The sequence below is a fragment of the Magnolia sinica genome, chromosome 19 (assembly GCF_029962835.1).
Source record: "Magnolia sinica isolate HGM2019 chromosome 19, MsV1, whole genome shotgun sequence".
Lineage (NCBI taxonomy): Eukaryota > Viridiplantae > Streptophyta > Magnoliopsida > Magnoliales > Magnoliaceae > Magnolia > Magnolia sinica.
The window spans coordinates 68,900,322-68,913,152 of record NC_080591.1 but is presented as its reverse complement, the minus strand read 5'-3'; the positions used below and the strand labels follow the sequence as shown (position 1 = coordinate 68,913,152).

Here is a 12,831-nt window from a genome sequence, read left to right as displayed (position 1 = left end):
TTAATGGTCAATTACCACTCTTTCCTGTGGTATGGTCCACCTAAGATTTGGATCTGTTTCATTTTTAGGTCCATGGCATGAAATGAGGGGGAAAAACAGATGAACGGCGTGGATATATAATACATACATCAAAGTGGGCCCCAGGGTTAGGGCTGCACCATGTTTAATGAGGTCGGTGCTGCACCTAGTTCGTCCCCTAAGTAGAGATGCTACCTGTTAGCTTTTGGCCGTACGATCAAGATGGCTTCTTACATTTTGATCGTATAATCCAAACCGCTGATCATATATAGTGGCCAACCAAACCATTGGATTGTAGAGGTGAATGCAACCAGACCACTGATCATATCTGGAAAGGTCCTTAGATCATAAACCTTTAGATCTGTCATATCTCACCGGCACAAATCAGAGCTTTAGAATTGTACCTTGATATGGCATCACAACCTTACATCAACACATCCTGCAAATCCAGATTGTTAGATTGTACGTAGGGAAGGATGCGTTGAGGTCGAGCACCGTCTTCCCGAGGGAATAACTATTTCGAATACACATAAATACCTCGAAGCCACATAATAAATTGATTGATGATTGTCTAATCTCTATGCATCCCTATTACACTCTTAATATAATATTAAAAAAATGGTAATTACAAAAAATAACAAATTTCTAACCCTAATAAAAATCATAATTCTAATAAAACTCTTCTAAAGTCTAATTTCTAAAAATAAAAATTTCAAATAAACTTTTGTTAGAAGAGTCCAGATTACAAATTGTTTCTAAAAAGGAAAACAAAATCTAAAACTCTAAAATTTAAAATTATTAAAAATAACAATTTTCCTTAAAAATTTGTCTTTGAGTTAAAAGCACGCTTTTTCTGACGATCATAACAATACTTGGATCAAAAGTTATGGTCAATTTACAATTCATAGTCTTTTGGCCCAACCATGCTAGAAATGTATCCGTGACACGTCCTACATCAAATTATCGCCATCAATTAATATCATCACATCATATCAACGAATCTTTGATGATCCACGTGGATCTTGTGACTACTGGGTCAAGGTAAGCAAGCCTTATCTTATCAAGATCTTCTATATGTATGTGGGCACAAGAACCGCGTTGGTCTGCTATAATGATTGTGTGAATGCTAACACATCAGCAGGTAGGGCTGTTGATGGACTGGGAGTGGGCCAAAAAAAATCAAAATTTCGAGCAAGCCCACACCGAATAATTCAAAATCTGAGCTGAAGCCAATACCAGTCAAGGCCCATTGACAGCCTTGTATCTGAGCTAGGCCCATTTCTTCATATTGGCCCACTAGTTCCTTTCATGTGCAATTTGAGATCTTTGTGGTGAATGTTGATCCCTAAAAGTGCCGTACATATGTGGGAGCTGTCACAAACAGTCCATGAATATCTGGGCAGCATATGAAATCCCTACATTGATGCATGACAGATGTGGGCCCATCTTTCACACCCAATATCGTTATTTGCTTATGATTGTGTGTATGGATGGACACAAGAAAATGTGTATATGATTTGCTTATGGTCAAATGAAATAAAATGAAGATTGAGAATAAGTTATTTTGTGATGATTGTGGAAGTGGGCCCATTCATTTGAAAACTATCGGGATCAATTTATGTTTACAAGAGATATTCTAATGGAAGTGCCTCTAGCTAGTTGGCGTGTTTGGAGGGATAGGAACACAGATTGCATTTATTACAAAGCACCAGATGCATCTGGTCTAATAACATCTAAATGAATAAAGGAATGGTGTGCATGACAGACATGAGACCTATAGTGAAATAGTAAAATTATTATTTTACGTTGAGAATCTTTATCATGTTTTAAGGTCTCATGCTTGTCAGGAACATGTAACACTTTTTCATTGATGTTGGTAGCTAGCCTTCTCTTTCCTTGTGAAGGTATCTAATATGGGCGGCATACCTGAAAGACTCTTTATCAAAAATATCCTGACCTTGGAATATTCATCTTTTAAAAGTCATTTTTGCTTGGTCCAAGACATGTTTAAGTCCTTTTTTTCTAATGTTGTCTCATAGGTTTCATGAAGATAATGTCTCCTAAAAGTTCTATGGAATTTCATGAGATCTAGAGGTCAACCATAACTTTGGAATAATTAGATTTAGAGCTAATTAGTGCCACTGATTTATTTTATTTTATTTTTTATGGTCATTAGAGAGCTCTTTAGGATTTGAATTCTATTATGTATCAATGAAGGCAAAAAGCATCAATTATCTCTTAAGTAGAAAAGCGTTTAGTAAGAGAATCTTGTGCCACTTTAGCTTTATTAGGAATGTTTAATATTTGATAATCACTCTCTTAGCCAAAGATGCATGAATGATTTAGTAGATCACCTCGTTCGGATAAAAAGAGATGGATACTCTTTTCACTTTTTCTATGTTTCTTAAATTTGGAAGGATAGGAATATTCATGTGTTTGAACATAAAAGCATAAGTTTTTTAAATAAAGTAATTAATTTAGTGTGTATCTTTTTCATTTTAAGTATTCCTATTAAGACCCTAAGAATAGGCAGCCAATCATTACTAAAGGGGAAAGAATTCAAGTGAGCCACCCTAAGGTAGCAATATGTAAAACCGACTCCATCCTCTTTTGGGGCTAACAGACTAAATCTCTTAATATTCACTTCACATATTCACAACAAACATCAAAACTCAGTCCAATCCAAATGGTAAGTAAGATAAACTTGTGGTAATATCTTTAATTTGACTGGAATAGGGATTTGTCTGTGCCACTCAATCTCATTGACATACCACTTGATCGCATTGAGAAAATTATGATTTTTCCCTAGTTTTTGAAGCATTCTTCGATCCTATCGAAGGTGGCTTCAATTCCATCGGCAGGCCTCAATGGCTGTCAATCCTATCGAAGGTCCTATTGATAAAATTGCATGATTTTAAGGGTGTAATCAGGATTAGGGTATGCTAAGACATTCTTAAGGTGTTCTAGAGCAAAATTAGGGTTTTGAAATGGGATTTTAAGAGTTGTTTAAATTGCTAAGTCCATCCATCTCTTGTAATTCATATTTCCTAGTGGATTCATTGTCAATTTATGCCGTGATTTTTTCCACAAGAGGTTTTTAACATAAATTCGTGTGTTCTCTGTGGTGCTTGTATGTGTTTGTCTCTTTTGTTTGATTTGAATTTGAGGTTTGCTTCCGTGATTCTCCAACAAGTGGTATTAGAACCATGTTGGGTTTCGAATTTGAATTTGAAATATGTCATTGAAGGGATCAAACGTGAAGTATGAAATGGATAAGTTCATCAGGAAAAATAACTTTGAACTATGGAAAATGAAGATGAGAGGCCTTCTAGTTTAACAAGGGTTGGAACATGCACTCATTAGTATTAAGAAGCGCGGATTGTCTATGAGCGATGAAGAGTAAAAATGTTTGGATGAAAGAATGAAAACCTTGGTCCAATTATGATTGGCAGATGATGTCATTTATGATGTCCTTGATCAAAAGACCACCGTAGCACTTTGTAAGAAGTTAGCTAGCTTGTACATTAAGAAATCATTACCGAATCATCTGTATCTGAAAAAACAAATTTATAATCTGAAGTTAATGGAAATGTCAGTTCTTAATGACCACATCAGCATGTTTTATCATATCATTTGTAAATTGATGTGTGTGAAAGTGAAGATTGGAGAAGAAGATCAAGCCCTAATTTTGTTAAACTCTCTTCCAAAGTCTTATGATAGCTTCGTGGACACTATGTGCCATGGTAGAGAGACCATTAATGTTGAGACTATCATCTCAGCCCATTAGTTGAGGGTGTTGAGAAAGAAAAATAGCAACACAGGTTCCTCTATAGATACTTTGGTAGATAGGGGAAGGAATTCTGAGCGGGAGAAGGGAAACTCATCACATTTACAGTCCAAGTTTAAGGGTAAGGAAAAGATGAAGTGCTGGAACCGTGGAAGACAAGAGCATATGAAGAACGATTATCGAAATCCTAAATCCTGAAAGGGAGATAAACCAGATGAAGCACTAAAGGAGGCTAATGTAATGAAATCGAGTGAGGATGTCAGCACTAGTGATGTTTTGACCGCATCTAAATCCAGCTATCTCATAAACGAGTGGATTTTGGATAGGGTGCATCATGCCACACGATCTTGCATCAGGATTGGTTTAGCACATACAATAAGCATGGGGGTGGCCAGGTGTTTATGTGCAATGATATTGCTTGTAAGGTCGTTGGAATCAGATTGGTGTGCATCAGGATGTTTGATGGGATGGAATGTATTTTTACAGATGTGAAACACACTCCTGACCTACGGAAGAATCTGATCTCTCTGGTGCTCTTGAGGCAATTTGGTGTAAATTCAGCGATTTTGATCATGTCCTAAAGATTTCAAAGGGTACTCATAGTAATAAAAGTGCAGAGGAATGGTAACCTTTAGAGGTTAATCAGGAATACCGTATCAGGTGGAACTGCAATATCTGTAGCGAAGTCCACATCAACATGTTTTTAGCATGCACGTCTAGGTCACATGAGTGAGTGAGGCATGAAGGTACTTTGATGTAGAGAGGGTCACGGATAATTTCATGGCCAAGATGGACCAGAAAAGACCCGATCGAAGACGGAGGTGATCTAGACCGTCAGAACCTAAAACGGACGTATCTCGCAAACCAAAATGAGTTATCTGATGTGCCATATAGGGTAGGACGATCTACTTTAGCCACCCAACCCTCTTATGCTGGGTTGCGCATGCTGAATTTATGGAATGCCATCAGATCGATGGTCAAATTGCTATTTTAATTTCATTTTTACTATTTATAGTAAGTTTTAGTTTAAGTATAACTCTTCATCCGTTGGGCTTTAGGAGTTGCGCCCAACATGAAAAGTGCTTGGAATAGTTAGGGGAACATCACGATTCTGCCAAATAGGACACTTACTATTTTTGGCTGAAAACCATGCGCACTAGTAGAAATCACGACCGTTTATAAATAGTAAGTTTATTATTTATGTTAAGTCCCGATTTCTAGGAGTTTTAGTTATATTTTAATTCCGAAACTTCTTCCTAAGGTTTACGTTATTATTTAAGAGGTTGTAAGCTCATTTTTCATCATCAATCAAATTATTATGAATTTTATTAAAATTATTTTCTATTTCCTATCTCTCCTCATGGATTCGAGGTATCTCTGTGAGGAGTCCAAAGAAGATCTGTGGATTCAGAATAGTTATCCCTTCGAAGAAAATGGTGCTTGTCCTCTACACATCCTCCTTTGCGTCAGTTTGGTACCTCAGATTTATGACTTCTAATGACAAGTCAGGCAACAATCACATGGATGGTACTCCAGGGAATTATCCTTTAATAGCGGTGATTTTTAAAGTAACTTTTGAAGCAACACAATGAGAGAATCGGCAAGTCATGCAAGGGCTATAGACTGTCATCGATTGCTTGACGGAGGCCATAGGGCAACTCCATGTTCTTAGTGGTGATCCACCACCAACAATTTCTGGAACTCGCAACCACCTTGATCGCAAGATGGTGCCAACAATGAATCAAAGGATCATTCCTAAGGGAGGGGAATCCAGCGATGAGGAGATCAGTGACATGATCCTCTAATATCCTAGACAATGTAATGATCGAGCAGATCGGTCAGATCGAGAGTTTAAGATGAAGGTTGATATCCTTAGCTTCAATGACCAACCTCTAAGATTTTTTATTTATCTATTATTTGTTCTATCCTATTGTAAACTTGAGAAACTGTTGAATGGAGTTAATTTGTTACAAGCATCATTGTAGGCCACACATAGCTTCTAACCACAAGAAACTCTTGTGGCTGGGGTACCAAGCAATTTAAGAACCAACAAAATGGGCAATCTCTCTCATTCTTTTTGCACGTGTCGGACATAAAATATAGTATGTCTCATTTCAGTGGGGATCACATGCTCAATAATCTAATAATAAAAACTATTCATTTATCTCGGAAAAACACCTACACATAATCAATATAAGTGAGGCCAAAACATAGAAGTTAAGGTCAAATAAAAGGTTAAATGGTTAAACCAAAAAAGAAAAAAAGCGTATGTATTTACGTGATTCGGCAACATGCCTACTTTAGTAGTGATATAAAACTTTTTTCTTCTTTATATGAGAAACAAAAATACAAGATTTACCTCTTTCCACATATATAAGAAATCCTATACCTCTATACATGCTTTTCTATGTATAAACCATAAGAGAGAGAGAGAGCAGTACGCCAAAATCGCTGATTTGCGACGGACTAAATCCGTCGCAAAACCAAAAAAACGACGGATTTTGTTTGTTGCTTGGTCTGTCGCTATTTACTAGGTCTTTTTTTCCGATGGATAAAATCCATCGTTGAATCTGCGACGGATAAGGTCCATCGCATATTACCGACGGATAAGATCCATCGCAAAAAATTAACAATCCGTCGCTGAAATTCTGAAAAAACCACCTGAACTATTCGTCATTAAAAATATTGGCGACGGACTCAAATCCGTCGTTGACATGCATTTTGTTTAGAAATTAGCGACGGATTTGGTCCGTCACTAAAATATCTGTACATTAAAAAAAGCATCCTCAAATTATTTATTTATTTATTTTCTTTTTGGAATCTTACACCTGATAGTCATTCAAAAAAAATTCACACGATTGTTTAATAAGAATCCTATTCACATAATTGCTAACAACTCAATTCAATAAAGAGGAAATGGCCGAAGTGGGGTTAACCCAAACAACTAAAAGTTTAAGCCATCCTATTCATGAATACAATTACATGTGTATGCACAGTGGGTTTCTCACAAGTACATGTGAAATAAAATTATAAATGAATAAAATTAAAAGATTGGCAAAGAACAAAAATCATTTTAGTGCACCAAAACCATAGAGCTCACCTTTTTTAGCTTCTTATTCGAGGCTAAAATAGAGTGCCTACAAGAAAAATAGAGGGTCCTATCACTTATTGGGTGGGTCCCACGTCTTCCACCAATGACAAGGTTAAAACTATAATGGACTACCAATCCAAAACACCATCTGAGTCAACAATCAACTCACCCATTATTAGGAAAAAAATGTTTGCTTTAGATACGAGCTGATATGACCATGGATTTCTTTTTGCTACAGGGTTGTGTGATGTTCTAACAGTTGCACTGCATGAGTTCTGGGAAAATAGGAAAAAAAATCCATGAATCATCCTTTCTATCAAAAGACCCAACTCCTAAATCTCTTTACAAGCTAGCTATGTACTTGTGATTACATTGAGTGTGATAGATCAAAACAACGATGATATGTAGTAGGCCACAAAATTATGTTTTCATCGAAGTTACCTTATAAACAGGCCCAAATCCAGTCTGTCTAAGCTTATTTGCATCCTAAAAATTATCTGCAGCAGCAGAGACATTTTTCAAAGCAGCGAAGGCATATGAGGAGTCACCACACAATGTGTCAGTTCCTCGTGACAAGGATCTTTTGCTGCAGCTGTGGTCTGCAAAGCAAGGTCCGGATGATGGCTAATGTAGTCAAAAGATCACAAGTCCAACTGCTTCGTAAGACCACATATGCATGCTTAAATCAATAAAAATATGCCCCACAACTGACCTTCTTGTGCACACCATAGAGCCTCTTTCCTTCTACCAGAAACGAGAAAGTTTTGTACCTCAACAGCGGCTGCCTGAAACAAATGGGATGCACATGAATATATGAAATTGATATCTGTAGATATGAAAGAACCTCAAATGTAAGTATGCACAATGCTGATTGTAAAGCAACTCTAGAAAAAAATATTAGAGAGAAATTTTGGTCAATACAATTTCACTAAGAAATAAACAATACAATATGATCTGCTGAATTACCAGCATTTCGTTTCATCCAACATTTAGTGCAAGTGAAGGTCCATCATTCAGTATCCAAATTGATCATTTGGTTGGCCATCCTATGGATGGGTGACACCGTGTGGATGAACAATCCAAGCCATTTGATCGGTCAATGCAACTCGAACTCATTAGAGTCATTAAACTTAGCTTGACTCAACAGATGTTCTAGGTGAGTCAAGTTTTCAAGTTCTTACATTATGGTCTAGTCATTACCCAATGATTTGTGACTTTTAAGCTCTCATATTTTACTCATGAAACTAAGTTCAATATAAGAGCGAACCAATTGAGATATTTTATTTTCAGTTTTAATAAAGGCGTTCTATGTATTTTTTTTTGAAGACACAGGGTGTCCCCACCTCTTTTTGAAATGAGACTAATCCCTGCGGATACACGCAATCACCCACAACCTCATGTATTGGGTAAAGCCAAGGAGGGGAATCGAACCCTCACTTATAGGGAGCAAACCTACAGTGAAGACCATTCGCCCAAACCTCATTGGGTACAATGCAATTTGACTACCAAAATTCCACCCATCCATTAATAACTAAACAACTCAACCCAAGTGAAAGTGCCAATCCCATTATTACCATTTTGCACATCATAGCATAGGAGGTTGTAGCAGCCCGTGGCTTGATAAGTAGCTTCTAATCAGTTTCCCAAACAGTAATCTGGCCCAAATTAACTAGTCTATTTACTTCTAGCCATAACCCAACCCATTCAAACTGCACCAAATTTGTCCTTATCATGTCAAGAAAAAGCTCTCAAGCCTATCCAGAAAACTATTCTAAATTTGTCCACTTCCAGCCCTTAACTCAGACCAGTCCCTGTCCAGAAAACTGCCCCAAAATCTGTCTGTATTCAGCTCTTAATTGAGCCTGTAAACTGACCAGAAACTGTCCCAAAATTGGTTCACTTCCAACCATTGATCCTGCCCATGAAACTATCCAACAGCTGTCAAATTGGTCCTTATTCAACTAGAAACCCTACAGACTAATCCCATCTCTCTTGAACCTAAACAACCCTAAAAGATCTATCTCAACCCCAACCTATTCTTCACACTGATCTGATATTATTTTTTAAGCCAACAAATAGCGAGACTTCTTTCAGTCCTAAGATGGCGGGCAAAAATCAGAACAATATGGTGATGAAGATGCTATAGCAAATAATGGACAAGATGGATTCTATGACAAGTTCAATGGATAATTGGATAATGGGGCAACTGTTGCAGTGCAAAATAGCACGAAAGGTAACTCCGATCAATATTGAGGATGAACCTAGTATTATCTACTATCGAACCTAGTATTATCTACTAAATACTAGTAACATATAACCAATATCGGGGCACCATACCATAAGCTACAAAATTTCATGTCCCCCAAAACAAGGTATCCTCCATCGATAGCATATATATATATATATATGCATTATAAGTTCTTTATTTTTATTTACATTCGTAAATACATTCATCATCCATCCAACTATTAATGTGAATAACCATGCTTATCATAGAAAACTAGGAAGGACAAGAAGTACACAAGATAACATTTGGGTGCATAAATTGTTGCAGTAAAGCCCGACAAGTAGAATTTTGTGGGAAAAATTATCAAGGCAGCCAAACACCAATTTGATAAAAAAAAAATTCAGAAACCCATCCTACATTTTATTATAAAATTTCTAAACTTGGCTTGGCATTTGAAAAAGAATAATATTGGGCAAGTACATAACTGATGATATTGTGTATCGTGAGCTTGTGACCTGATTTAATTGAAATCATGGTCTTGTTTTTTCATTCTTTTAGGAAAGAATGATTGTTTAAAAGAACATTCATTTGGTTTTTTTACTTTCTTTTGTAGGCAGTTGGATTTTCATAATTCTAGAATTGTGAAATGGGATTTTTGTTTTTGCAAACCTAGTTTGGTAGAATTTATTGCCTTTGTTGTTGTTGATTTTCATTTGAGATGTTGGAGACTGCATGTGATAGGCAGAACACGTTCTCTAAATGACAAATGGAGTCTTGAACAATGTTAACTGTCAATTCTATAAGACATTGTTCTTCTCATGTTTACTCCTGGCAGAAAGCTGATTGAGTTCACCTGCAGGTTGCTTGCATGACAACTGCCATGCAACGCATTTTTTGCCATAAATGTCCTTAAAAAAAAACTTCCTAGGTAATTTTTCCTAGCTGAAAATGCACTGCATGACACTAACAATATGAGCAACTTCTACAAAATGCTCTTGAAGGACCATTTAAATACCCCAATGATAAATAAAAATGCTCTTAAAGGACCATAAAAATAAGAGAAGCCTGAACCTCAGCAGTCAACTGAAGCATACCTCAACTGGGTCATGTCCCTTGTATGGTAATTCACTTGCATGGACCACCGACAACTCACATTCCACAACCTGCAACACAAACTATAGTTAACAAAGATAAAATTGGAGTAGTTTAAATAATTCCTACACTTCCCACACCTGGGGACGATATAACTAACTTCTCCCATGATCCAAGAGTTCAAGCCATATGTTGTCTGCATAAGACAATGGTTTTATTAGCAATAGCATGTCAAGAGGCAAGCAACTACTCTGGAGCAAAAAAATCAAGAAAAACAGGCGCCTGCCCAATGTGTTTCCTATTTTGTGACCCAATCCAAATGATAAGGTGGATTTGTATCATTGATTCCTCTGAAAAAATTCAAAAAAAAAAAATCCTAATTTCATTTGAGAGATGTTCAAACAGGCCCTTGTTAAAGAGATTGAAACAGATTTGACCAACCTAAGTTGTAAATCTAGCAGAGAAAGCACGAATTAGTTTAAGTTTCAAAATAAACAAGCATTTTTTGGCTTGTAATGTATAAATAGAAGTTAAAAGGAACTGTTAATTAGAATAGAAGTTCTAATTAAGCCTTCAAAATCAAGCCTCTATGAGAATCAAACCTTTAATAACATTTGGCTGAGAATCCATCTTGAAATAGAAGTAACAATCAACAAATTAATTTTCAAATCTATCAGGTGAAATTCATCATTCCATTCCACTTGCATCACAAAACATTGAACAATAAAGCTTCATTTATTATAGGAAAATATGTAATAGCATGATGAAACTACTACAAAAGAAAAAACTGAAGCTTCACCATCTTAAAACAGTACAATTCAACAAAGAAGGCTAAAGGTAAGCCTATAATTATAGAAGTGTTGACGACATCCAATTCTCAATGATTTTTCGTAGGATAACAGGGATCACTAACTATTCAATTAATTGAAAGCTCTATGCACCCAGACCTAGAGTTAAAGAGCAGAATATTGAAAAAAAAAAAGGAATTCTGAAAGGAATATGGAAAAAAAAAACTTGGAATATGATATAAACTTGGTATTTCAGTCCCCTAATTCGACTGATCGTCCTGTTTTATAAATCAGCATTTGGATTTCCATACTGAAGGCTGGATAAATTAGGTCAACTAGATGAAATTCCAAATTGACTGGTAGGTTTCTAAGCCTTGAACTTAAATTACAAAGAAAGACTGATTTTGGTCATAATCAAAATGGATTATTGTGAGCTGTTGTACTCAAATCTAAGACAGCGGTGCATCTAAAAGAACCTCTAATGTATCAATATTGTAACAAAAGTAAGATTTGTTCAAGTGCAGAGAGAGAGAGAGAGAGAGAGAGAGAGAGAGAGAGAGAGAGAGAGAGAGAGAGAGAGAATAAGTATTTTTAAAGGAAAAATGCTATGTAATTCAATAACATTTGTACGATTTAACTCCGATAATTAATCATCGATCAAATATGGATCTATTACAATATATATGCAATTCATTACATTTGGGCTACCCAGATCCAATCAGATATGGATCTATTACAATATATATTGTACCCATAACTGCACCTGACAGGACTCGAATCCAATTCCCTCAAATGGGCCTGGATACAGGTGTACACCAGTATCAAGACAAACCTAGCCTGTTGAAAGTACAGATTAAGTCACACATGCTAACCTGTGTAGGACACATCCTAGTCATGCATCAGTCCGTCAACTCATCAGGTGGGTCAAACATGCACCCAATGGATGGTCTTCAAAATATGCCAATGGTTTGCATTCAGCATGCACGTATGATGGAGTGCCCTCCTTTTCAACATTATCTTATTGTGAGTAGTGTCACTTGATGCTTCTAACTGAGTTGCATGCCCATGTGATACAAATGCATCCCTGATCAGAAATGCATATCCGCTTTAAGAACTCTCAGCTTTAACTTAAATTGTTAAGTTTGTTGACTTAGATCATAGAATTTAACTTTTGAAAAAATAATAATCCACAACCAGTCATGAACACAAATATTTACTTACGAAAAAGGATGATCTGCCTGTCATGAACTCCTAGATTTTTTCCACTAAAGATGAGAAAATTAAAAGAACTGATAATAAGATGCAAGAATGGAATTCATCTACCTTAATGTAGCACTAAGATACAATTGTCGATGTCAATTATTACTTCCCTTATTTGTAGGAGTCAATCAATAACTAAAATTTTATTTTTAGCATGCTCTATGCTACAAAACAACACAAAAACAGACATACACATTTGAAAGATACAGATATCAGCAGGTAATACCAGACTTGGTGTCTATAAAATTCACGAGCATCGTCAGCTGTTAAGCTTTGTTTTGATGGTAGCTGGAGATCACAATTCTTGACTCACAAATATTAGAACTATGAGTAGACAGGATAAAACAATACCATGCTTTGTCAAGGTTTTGTCATACATCCCATATAAAATAAGTTAGATACAGAACTACTCTATGATTCGAAGACCCAAGTCTTATCCTCAATAAATAGTTACCACATTTTAATTTGACTCAACACCCAGTTTTTATCCTTAAATGGTAGAATGAAAGGCATCATATCTTCTGCTTATAACTCTTATAATTCATCTTGGCATGTGCAATCAATGAAT

The 12,831-nt window shown here is 36.2% G+C and overlaps 1 long non-coding RNA gene across 1 annotated transcript; it reads right to left on the bottom strand.

Moving 5' to 3' along the window:
• Positions 1–7,257: 7,257 nt before the first annotated feature.
• Positions 7,258–10,276, bottom strand: LOC131235323 (uncharacterized). The gene is made up of 2 exons (XR_009166058.1): positions 10,218–10,276; positions 7,258–7,681 (listed from the first exon to the last, which is right to left on the bottom strand). It is a non-coding gene; the product is annotated as an uncharacterized LOC131235323 (long non-coding RNA).
• Between the last annotated feature and the right edge of the window lie 2,555 nt (positions 10,277–12,831).